Source organism: Meleagris gallopavo, chromosome 1 (genome assembly GCF_000146605.3).
Source record: "Meleagris gallopavo isolate NT-WF06-2002-E0010 breed Aviagen turkey brand Nicholas breeding stock chromosome 1, Turkey_5.1, whole genome shotgun sequence".
NCBI lineage: Eukaryota > Metazoa > Chordata > Aves > Galliformes > Phasianidae > Meleagris > Meleagris gallopavo.
In genome coordinates, this window is record NC_015011.2 from 161008997 (window position 1) to 161019354 (window position 10358).

Genomic DNA, 10358 nt, shown 5'->3' on the forward strand with positions numbered 1-10358 from the left:
TTTCCCCTTCCCCTTCCCCTTCCCTCACATCCAGCAAAATCTGCTGAAATTTCTAGGAAGTGTGAGTACTTTGTAGGATAGCTGCCTATGGGCATGAGAAACTGAGGGGAGGCTGACAGTTTTTATTTCCAGAAAGATGCCTCCAGCTAATGTTGTCACTGCCCTTCTCTTTTCTTTGACAGCAAGGACAAATACGATCCTGGCTCTGGCTCCTGGGCGCAGAGCAGTCTGCCTGCATCTCCACACTCCAGTGGCTCCATGCCATTAACCTAATTGTATCAGACGTTGGAACTAGTGCAAGTTTCTCAGACTTTGAGTTATATTTCTGACTGGTAAAATTATTAACTGTGTAAAAATCAAGCAATCTAAAAAAGTTGTGTAACTGTTATTAGTAAACAATTAAGGAACAGATTGGGAATACACCAAATATAGTGAGTATATTTAGGCAGCAGCTGGCTCATTAGTGGAAGAAAATATATTTAACATTTTGGCTGGGAAAATGAATGTTCACAGGACTGTGTTATAACTATAGTTTAGAATAAAACTCAACTTGAATAGTAATTTAAATTTCAGCCATCAAATTGCAATCCTTGCCTGTTTCCATACACCAGTCTACAATCTATGTGTGTTAATTTTCCACCGACAGAATCACAGGAGTCTGCAAGTCATGAAAACAGAAAGTGGTTAGTATTACAAAATGGTGCATAATTGCTGTTTGCAGTTTTCCATTTGATAAACACTAGCAGTACCAAAAAATAAAACGATGAAATGCTGTGACATTATCCTTTATTCCATGTTGATACTATTATCCATGAGACTTCTTCTTCTTTTCTCCAAATCACATTAGATGGCACTTCTAAAAGCACTGGCAATCTAAAATGCATTTGGTTTGGGAAATAAATTCAAAGTATTTTAAGCTAGTACAGTTACCAACGATTCCTGCCAATTTGTGCTTTTATTGCTTTATTTTTGATTTTGCTATAGATTCTTCTTCTTCATTACCATATAAAATATAAATATAAGCTGAATATTATTAGTTCAGGCTATTGTCCTTCAGTGCTGAAGTTGAGATCTTAGCCAGAATCTCCAGCTGTTGCAGGACCACATCCTAACTCATATGGTATACCCCACAAGGAATAAATAGGAACAAAATGCACAATGAAACCATGCCCAAACCCAAGATTTTCTATTCCTTTCAATTACAATAATCTCCAGTGTTACTTGTGGTAACCAAACAAGCAATTTTCCAGGAAAAGTAATTTTTTTTCAGTGTCTTTTTAAAGTTCAAGCATACTGCATTTAGACATTAAGTAGTTTGTAGCGCTGAGAAATACATGTATATGATGTGGACTAGCTCATGCAGGAGAGATTTCCCTTCTTGTAATAATTAGGATAGCTGATAACAATGGATTGCTTCACAGTAATGGTGCATCTTCCCTTGCCTACCTCAATTCACAGAAAGGATACCCAATACAACCATGCAGGACTGTGAAACGTTGACTGAAATAAACAGAATGAATTAATGCCAGCTAGAATAATGGGAGCACAATCCTAAAACCAAGCAATCCTCAGGTGAAAAGAGATGTCTGTGAAGGCTGTTAGAAGATTGATTTTGCTGTTGTTATCACATACAGATCATTTGCAAATGGCAGCGTAAAGAAAATAAATCTACAGAATTTTTCTTTCTTAAGCCTTGTACCAGTGTAGACAAAATCCTTGATGAGAATAAAAGTGTGTATATCAATTGAATTATCTTATCTATGTCAGCTCTGAGCCTTGACTCTAAGAGTAGCATTTGTATTGGTGGATGAAACGGGTCAATGGCACTATGATTTCATGAGTAGCCTGTGTCAGCAATTTTAGCATGTATTAACAAGAATCCCATCAAACAGTGCCCATCACAATTTGGGCAATGACAGAGAGTAGTCTGCAGGCAATCGTTCCAGTTGGCAATAAAGACATTCAGAGAGAAAAGGAGAATTTTAGGTGGATACATACATTTCTGTGGGACAACTGGAGGATGTACAGGACAACCCCAGCATTGGTTCATGAAAGGAAGGTCCTGTTTGAACAATCTTCTGTGATTGAATGATACTTTGATACTGTTTCCCAAGGTATTCTCCTAGAGAAGCTGGGGGCCCATGGCTTGTACAGGTGCAGTCTTTGCTGAGTAGAGATGCCTGGATGGCCTGGCCCAGAGAGTAGTGGTGAATGAAGTTAAATGCACCTGGCTACCGATCACAAGTAGTTTTCCACAGGGATTGGTATTTGGATCTGTCCTGTTCAATACCTTTATTGTTTATCTGGATGAGGGAATTGAGCGCACCCTCAGTAAGTCTGTAGATGACACCAAGTTGGGAGGAAATGTTGATCTGCCTTGGAAGGGAGGCAGGAAGGCCCTTACAGAGGGATCTGGACAAGCTGGATAGCTGAGCTGTGGCCAATGGGATGAAGTTCAACAAGACCAAGTGCTGAGTTTGCACTTTGGCCACCCCAGGCAACCCTACAGGCTTGGGAGAGAGTGGCTGGAAGACTGTGTAGAGGAAATGGACTTGGGGGTGTTGGTCAACACTCAGCTGAACATGAGCCAGCAGTGTGCCCAGGTGCCCAAGTAGGCCAGTGGTATCTTGGCTTGTATCAATGTCGTGGTTATATCAGTATTCGATATCATGACATCATGCAACAATCTGATGTAGAAAAACAATGCACTGCAGTGCTGTACTGTCTGGTCTTGTGTTCTCTAGCAGTCCCACGTGAGTTTTGATTCTGCAAGAGGAAAATACACTGAAATGTACTACAATTCCCAAGGGCCTCCACATGATCTACAGTTCTGAGTGATGGGTGTGAAGGCATTTCTGGGTTCCAGCAGTGCAGTGAGCAACAGCATGGTCAGAGCCTTCCTCTCTCTCCCATTTGAGTTATCAGTTGTAACTTTCTTATTATTATCTAACATTCTTTTACCATTTGTAGTAAATTTATTATCTCTTAATTGGGCCTTAATTGGGTTATCTTTCTTTCCTTCTCCCTGAAAGGGGAGAAAGGGGCTCCTTGCCCAGTCATGCTTGAAACTGCAACAATCAGAAGTAGTGTTGTCAGCAGGAGCAAAGAAGGGTATTTCTCTCCATACTCAGCAAAGATGAGTCCGCACCTCAAGTACTGCATTCAGTTTTGGGTCCCTCACTACAAGAAAGACATTGAGGCCCTGGAACATGTGCAGAGAAGAGCAGTGAAGCTGGTGAGGGGTCTGGAACACAAGTCTTATGAAGAGCAGCAGAGGGAACAGGGATTATTTAGTCTGGAGAAGAGAAGGCTTGGGGAGATGTTATTACTCTCTACAACTACCTGAAGGGAGGTTGTGACGAGGTGGGAGTCGGCCACTTCTACATAACTATCAGAAGGACTAGAGAGAATGGCTTCAAGTTGCACCAGGGAGATTCAGGTTGGACGTTAGGAAATACTCCTCCAAAAGTGTAGTCAGGTGCTGGAATGGGCTGACCAGGGAGGTGGTGAAGTCACTGTCCCTGGAGGTGTTCAAAAAATGTTTAGATGCTGTACTGAGGGACATGGTTAGTCCATGGTTAGTGGGAAATATTGTTGATAAGTAGAAGAATGGACTGGATGATCTTAGAGGTCCTTTCCAACCTTAGTGATTACATGTTTCTATGATTCATGATCATGATTCATGGTCATGTCAGTTGGCCTCAGAGCCAATGGTCAGACCTTTGACTGTCTGAAATACTCGCATAGATGTAGCCTCACATGTCACTTGCTTGGCATGCACACCTAATATAACTGTTCTACAATTTAATAGCACTACAGAAGTAATAGTTGCAGTATTGTGTATGAGAAGAATTACAGGGCTTAGATTAGTGGATTAGATCAGACTTTTGCACTTTTATTAAAAATAAATAAAAGTATTAAAATATTAATAATATTTTGAAATATTAAAAATATTAAAAATAAAACAAAAAATACAAAAAAAGAAATGAGGAGTTCATCCCTTTGCGCTCAGATCTTCCTATGGCCTTGTAAAATATGAACTAAATATGCATGAGCATCAGAAGTTCTGGAATAGCCTTCTGATTCCCCAGGAAATTTCTACAAATTGTGTTTCCTGTTTGCTCTGTCTGAACATTGAAATTAATTTGCTGTTTGCTAACGCTGTAGAGTTTTTGGCATCTGCTTTGGAACTCAGGAATAAAAATATCTCCCACTGATTTCACTGACATTGGCTAATGACCAACAAAAGTTTTCTTCAAAAGCAAATTCTGAGTTCATACTTATGAGTATTCAGCAATTCATATCCCACTACTAAAAGCTACTTACCCAGTCAGCAGATGATCCCCTGAGAGCCATATGTCCTACACACTTTGAATTCTGAACGTAAAAATTCACACTGAATCGCTTAAAAATAAGATATAAAAAGTATCCTTTCACAGGAATTATTTGGTGAGCAATTTCTTAAGCCAACAATTGAAAACTTACTCTTTATTCATGTGGTACTTGCAAACAGAAATGTTGTAGGAAACTCAGAGTATATGGCAACATTGATGCTCTGTATACGTTGATGTTATCAGAAATGTTCGGAATCTGTGATGTGTTGGGAAGATTGTGCTGCTCAAGGGAGTAGCCTTCACAGATGTAGCAGCCCCAGCTATATCTCCCTGGTAACTGCCACCTCTGCTGAGACTGGTTGGAGGTAGATTCAATTCTCTTCCCTTTGCTTACCCATGGCCAATGCCATATTTTTGGTCAAGATATATGTAGTCCTACTAGTCTGTACAGTTCTATCTGAGATGCTTGGGAAACTTATGCACTATTATACCCTCCGTGCAAGAATCAGTGAACTACAGCAATGCCTAAGCTCAGCCAATTATTACTTAAATATCGAAATGGGTGTAGATAAACAGCTTATCTGGAAACTCGGATATACAACTAAATGGTCAGGAATCTCACGGAGTATCTCTGGAGGTCAAGGCTTCCATCTAGTGGTAGAACTTAAAGGTGCAAAAAATGATAACGGCTGAGGTCCTTGTGAATGCTCTATGAGCACACAGACCAGGCAGCATATGGAAGAAGAATGCAGCAGAAGAAAAGACTATTCAAAAAGTAGCCAGGCAACCCACAACATCACTGATGTTTGGGAGGAGGAATGTAGCTCAGGCAGGAAAGGAATGTAGCTTCTGAATTTATTTAAAGACAGGAGTGGCATTCTAAAGACATAGTGGTGATCAGGTGTACTAGATAAGCTCTGTGACCCATTGCCTCAGGTGTGGCAGAAAGCAGCCTCTTCTCTTCATGTTTACCTGTATTCCTGAATTTCATTTTCAGGAAAAGAAATCATTTCTTTGGGAGTGAGGAGGAAGATGTTTTCCAGGTTGAGGTCATCCTTCCAAAAGTTCTTGATAATCTTTTTCCTCTGACATGGTTTACACTGTAATCTGGCTCAAAGTCACTTCTGCAAGGGTTGCTGAAGAGATGGAACAAATGGAGCCTTTATTGGAAAACATAATGACATTACAGGCTCTGCAACAGGCAGTGAACTCTATAAAGAAAGAGGGTTTTGACCTTGTAGAGGTTGTCTTTGCAATATTATCCTGCCATTTCTCTGCTTGTCCTCTTCCCAAAAAAACACACCAACCAAACAAAAAAGCAGCCTCAGCAGGACAGTTCTTGATATTCATGGGCACAAATCCAGGCATACGCTGCAGGAATCTAAGGGCATCTTTCATAAGCATATCAATAGTCATAATGATATTCATTATGCAAAAAACGAGAAATGTTGACACTTGTGTTATAAAATACAATGTTCTTCATACTGTTGAAGTCTATAATGCGAGTGGAAGTAAATTAAACTCAAATATCAACTCAGTTCCCGTTGCCTCATATTTTCAAACAATTGGATTTCTCTCCATACAGGAAGAATTATGGATGAGAGATTGCAGTTCATTTCCACTGTAACATATTCCTGTGGATGTTCCAGTTCTATCTACTTAGTTCTAGTAGATGTGAAAAATATCCACCACAAAGTCGTCAATAGCTGTGTTTTGACCCAGAAATACAGTGTCCTTTGCTTGCTGCCAGCTCTCACCATGATCTGATGTACTATTCTGGCCTGTGCGCTTTTGTAACTACCACAATTTCCTGCAAGTGTTTTTTTATTAATAATGTTTTTAGAAAAAAATTGTAAGAGGATCAACTTTTCATACTGAAGGGACTCTCTCAGCGGTGCCTGGTGCCAGGACCAGAAGCCTTGGGCACAAACTGGAGCACGGGAGGTTCCCTCTGAACACCAGGAGCCCTTCTGACCGGTACAGGTACAGGCTGCCCAGAAGCTGTGAGGTCTCCTCTTGAGGATCTCTCAGAGCCCCCTGGACGTGGCCCTGGGCACCCTGCTGGGGCAGGTGATGGAGAAGAGGGACCCAGAGGGCCCTGCCAGCAGTGATTCTGAGGAATGCTGAGGTAACCTGCCTCAGTATTTTCAATTCTGAAAGTCTCTTTCAGTTTGTGTGGGTGCCTGGAATACAAACCCGTAAGACTCAGATCTTTCAGCTCATCAAGGTTCATACAAATATTTCCTTCCATTTTGGTTCCCAAGTTTCAATTCCCTCATGCCTAACCTGGAGATCTCAAAGAAAAATGTGTTTAGAAGCTCTATATTTTTCTCTTCTTATAGTCAAAAACACATGTTCTGCCTGATTTCGGGGTGTAAACATACATTTCCACATTTCTTTGAGCACAGTGTGAGTTCAGTTGCAAACATTTAGAGTTACATAGGTATTTTAGGTTGGGAAGCGTCATTTAGCTTTGCAGATTACTGTAAACATCTTGCTAGGGTGCAAGGCCTATTTGACACAGATACCCACCAGGGCATACCCTCTTTGTGACTTTCTTACCCAGTTACCTTTCTTGAGACTTTTCAGGTTGTGTTGAGAACATGGGTGAATGAAAGTTTGCATATCTTTGTCTTACTCTCTTTATTATTATCAGTGAACCACCTCTGAGCTTTATAAAAATTCCAAATTCACTGCAAGCAACATCTGTTCCAGGAACTCATCATGCATTCACTTTTAGATATTACCAAAGGGCTTTGTGCAAACTTTCTGAATCCAAGTATTCCAGCAGCACTGCACTGTGTCCAACAGCCTGGTGGTGGGTCTCTGCAACTTCTGAGCAGCTGTTGCCTTAAAATAATGTTTCTTCGTGTTTAGATCCCACACAGTATGTTACTTAGTATGGAAGATGAGGTTGATTGAAAATTTCAGGAAGAATGTAAACAAGCTCTCTTTGCCCCTGTGAACAGGCATACCAGTAATTTGACTGTTCACAGTGAGGGGAAATTCTGTAAGTTTGGCTTGAAAGTGGCAGATTAGGGTGGTTAGTTGTGTTTTCCTCTTCACTCTTCTTTCAGCTGTATCTACAGACTGATAGGGCTGTTTGCAAGAGTGATGGAAAGGCAGGTAAGAAGTGAACACAGGCAGAAGATCAAACTAGCCAAGGAGAAATAGTACATTTGCCAGCAACACTATTTTCAGTTAAGAATGACAAATGAGCAAGAAAACATGGAATCTTAATTCTCCTCCTTCAAGGAGCAGTCAGGGAGAGGCAACAAAGACTGCTCATGACAGTCATAGGAAGTAATCATCCTGTGTTAGGCTGCATACAGATTTTTTTCCCCTATGGAGACTGTGATCTGAGCAGAAAATATTTTCAAAAAGACCCATTTCAAGACATATTTATTCTCTTTCTATCTGGTCTCCCTAGTGTTCATATAGTATCTCTCTTGCACTAAGTTTTCCTTTCTCGTATCTCAGCCGAACTGCTCGTTTTTAGCTGCCTCAGTTTAAGTAGTCTTTGTCCTGTTCTTTGTCTTAGCAAAGGAGGAAGGAATTAGAAATGGGAAACAGGAATCCAAGGATGCCTACAAAAAAGCCTCTAGGTATCCTGAGTGGGTCTTGACTGGAAATGACTGACACAGTCTGGCAACTCTCTGGCTTACCAAGAAGTCCATACTCTCCCTTGTCTTAAATCCTCCTCTGTGCTTCTTTTGTGAGAAGCAATAATAGTGAACTAGAATTTAATTGGAATGAAAAGCAGGTCAAGACAGATAGTTCATTTAATGTTTGCCTTATATAAACGAATTTGAAGAATGGCTGCTTATAACATTCATCCTCATTGAGCCATCCTGAAGGAATCTGTTTATTCATCACCCTCTCCTGTCAAAGACTTCATCAATGGGTGATAGATGTGACAGGCAACTAGCTAGACATCACAACAATTCTTCAGCCATCTCTGCAACAAAAGACTCAAGAGCTGAGAGAATAACTAATTCAACAAAGACTAGCAGTGCTTGGAAATGTCCTAACAATGTTTGTATTAAAAGGACACAAATTCTTCCAGTGAAACAAGAAAGGACAACTGGCTGTTCCTTGACCCTTGTGACAGAAGACAAGACGAAGTTCCCTTGTAAACCTTGTCAGACAAATGAAATGGGGTTGTTTGAGGAAACAAAGGGAAGAAGTAGGCTAGATAAAGAAGTGGGTAAGTGTAGTAACCTTTCACTCTCTAAAAATGCTGCCAGGAAACAGCTATAGAGATATGGATATATGTAAAGGGAATTTCTCTAGAGTGAGTTTTACTGCTTTGTCATAAGATGCATGCATAGCATTTCCAAAGAGCAAAGCCAGGTAGGCTGAATTATAAAAATGAAATAAAATAATAGACCAATATCTAATTTGGACAATCATTTTCTAAGCATTTAGATGTGCATAAATTATGGCATTTCTTTATCTTTCCATGCCTGATGGAAATGTAGTCACTCCTTTGGTTACTTACTGTCAGTGCTTATGCTGCAATAAAACCTATTCAGTGAATGAAAATGTCACATGCAGTGAAAATTTATGGAGAATATGCAGGATCTAAGTCAAATGGAAATAACATATTCAAATCTAGATTAGCTGGGAAGATGATGCTCCAGATTTACAAAATTTTATTCATTCACTGACCGCAGACTTGCTTTTCTGACTCAGCTGGTTTTACAGGTCAGTGTTGCTTTAGCATAACTCAGGCATATCCTTGAAAAAAGAAGGTCACCATTAAATATGACATGGATGGACATGACGATACATCTAGACTTCACTGCATTTACCTGAAAATCAACTCAAATGACAAATTCTTTGGGGACTGATTTGTCCAATTTCATGGCTCAGAGAAGCAATAATAGTTTTTTTCAAATGCATGGTATCGGAACTACTCTCACTTCCCATATTTTGGGAACTTCCTAAATGAGGAAGGACCGAGTTTTTGCTGATCAGTTTTGAGGAGGCAGAACTCCAGACCATTGCCTTCGCAGTTTCCACAGAAATAAATAGGAGGCATTACTTTTCGTGCAACATACTTATTTTTGTTTAGTATTAAGTTGTGTCTCCAGAATTCCTGCTTTCTTTTTAACATTTCTCTTAAATAGGAGATTCATAGGAGGCTATGTAATTTTTGTGTGTTTTTACAGAACTTCAAGGGAACATATGACGTGGCTAGCAAAGGATGGGGATCGAAGTGAAGGAACAGATATGTGTTGTGATGAAGATCTGCTGATGCTTTTCCTCTGTTTTGGATTGTTTCAGTTAACTCTCTACGAGACAATCTACTGTTTTATTTAACTATACAGACATAAATAGATTTTAATAGAGGTTGACAACAGCACTTTATTTATGACCCATCTGAAATAGCACAGGTCTCAGCAAATTCACTATCCATTAATATATCTTATACTGATTTTTTTTTATTTTGTTTGTTTAAAAGCTAGGAAAATGTTTTCACTTTTTAAAAAATGTAATAAAATATATGTAGGTCTCTCTAAAAATAATGCCTCTGATTTTTTTTTCCATGGAAACTGCAACAGATATGAAGAGCACAATGACACTATTTATAGAGCTAATTCATAGCTACAAAACACTATTTTTCAACATTCACCACCATCAGCTATGAATTTTTGCCAACAGTGAAAAAGACTCTGCATGTTGCGCTCATAAATATCTGCACCAGTGGAGGTGATCCACTGCTGAAATGCACCACCCACCTTCTCACTGTGCTCATAGCTACCATTTGGTCTCCATAAACATTCAATAAGCATCAATAAATGTCAATAGGTGCAATTTTTTTCCACGTGGAAGAATTCAATTCCACACCTTTGCTTCATATGCACTTCCATGCCAGATGCCATTCTATCAGACTACCTCTCTGCTTCCATCTGCTACACAGCAACAAAATATAATGGAATATTGGTGGGAAAGTTCATCTACAGGTTGCCAAAGGTTTCCTTCTTTGGTTTCAGACATTTTGACGGTCTTTGCAAAAAA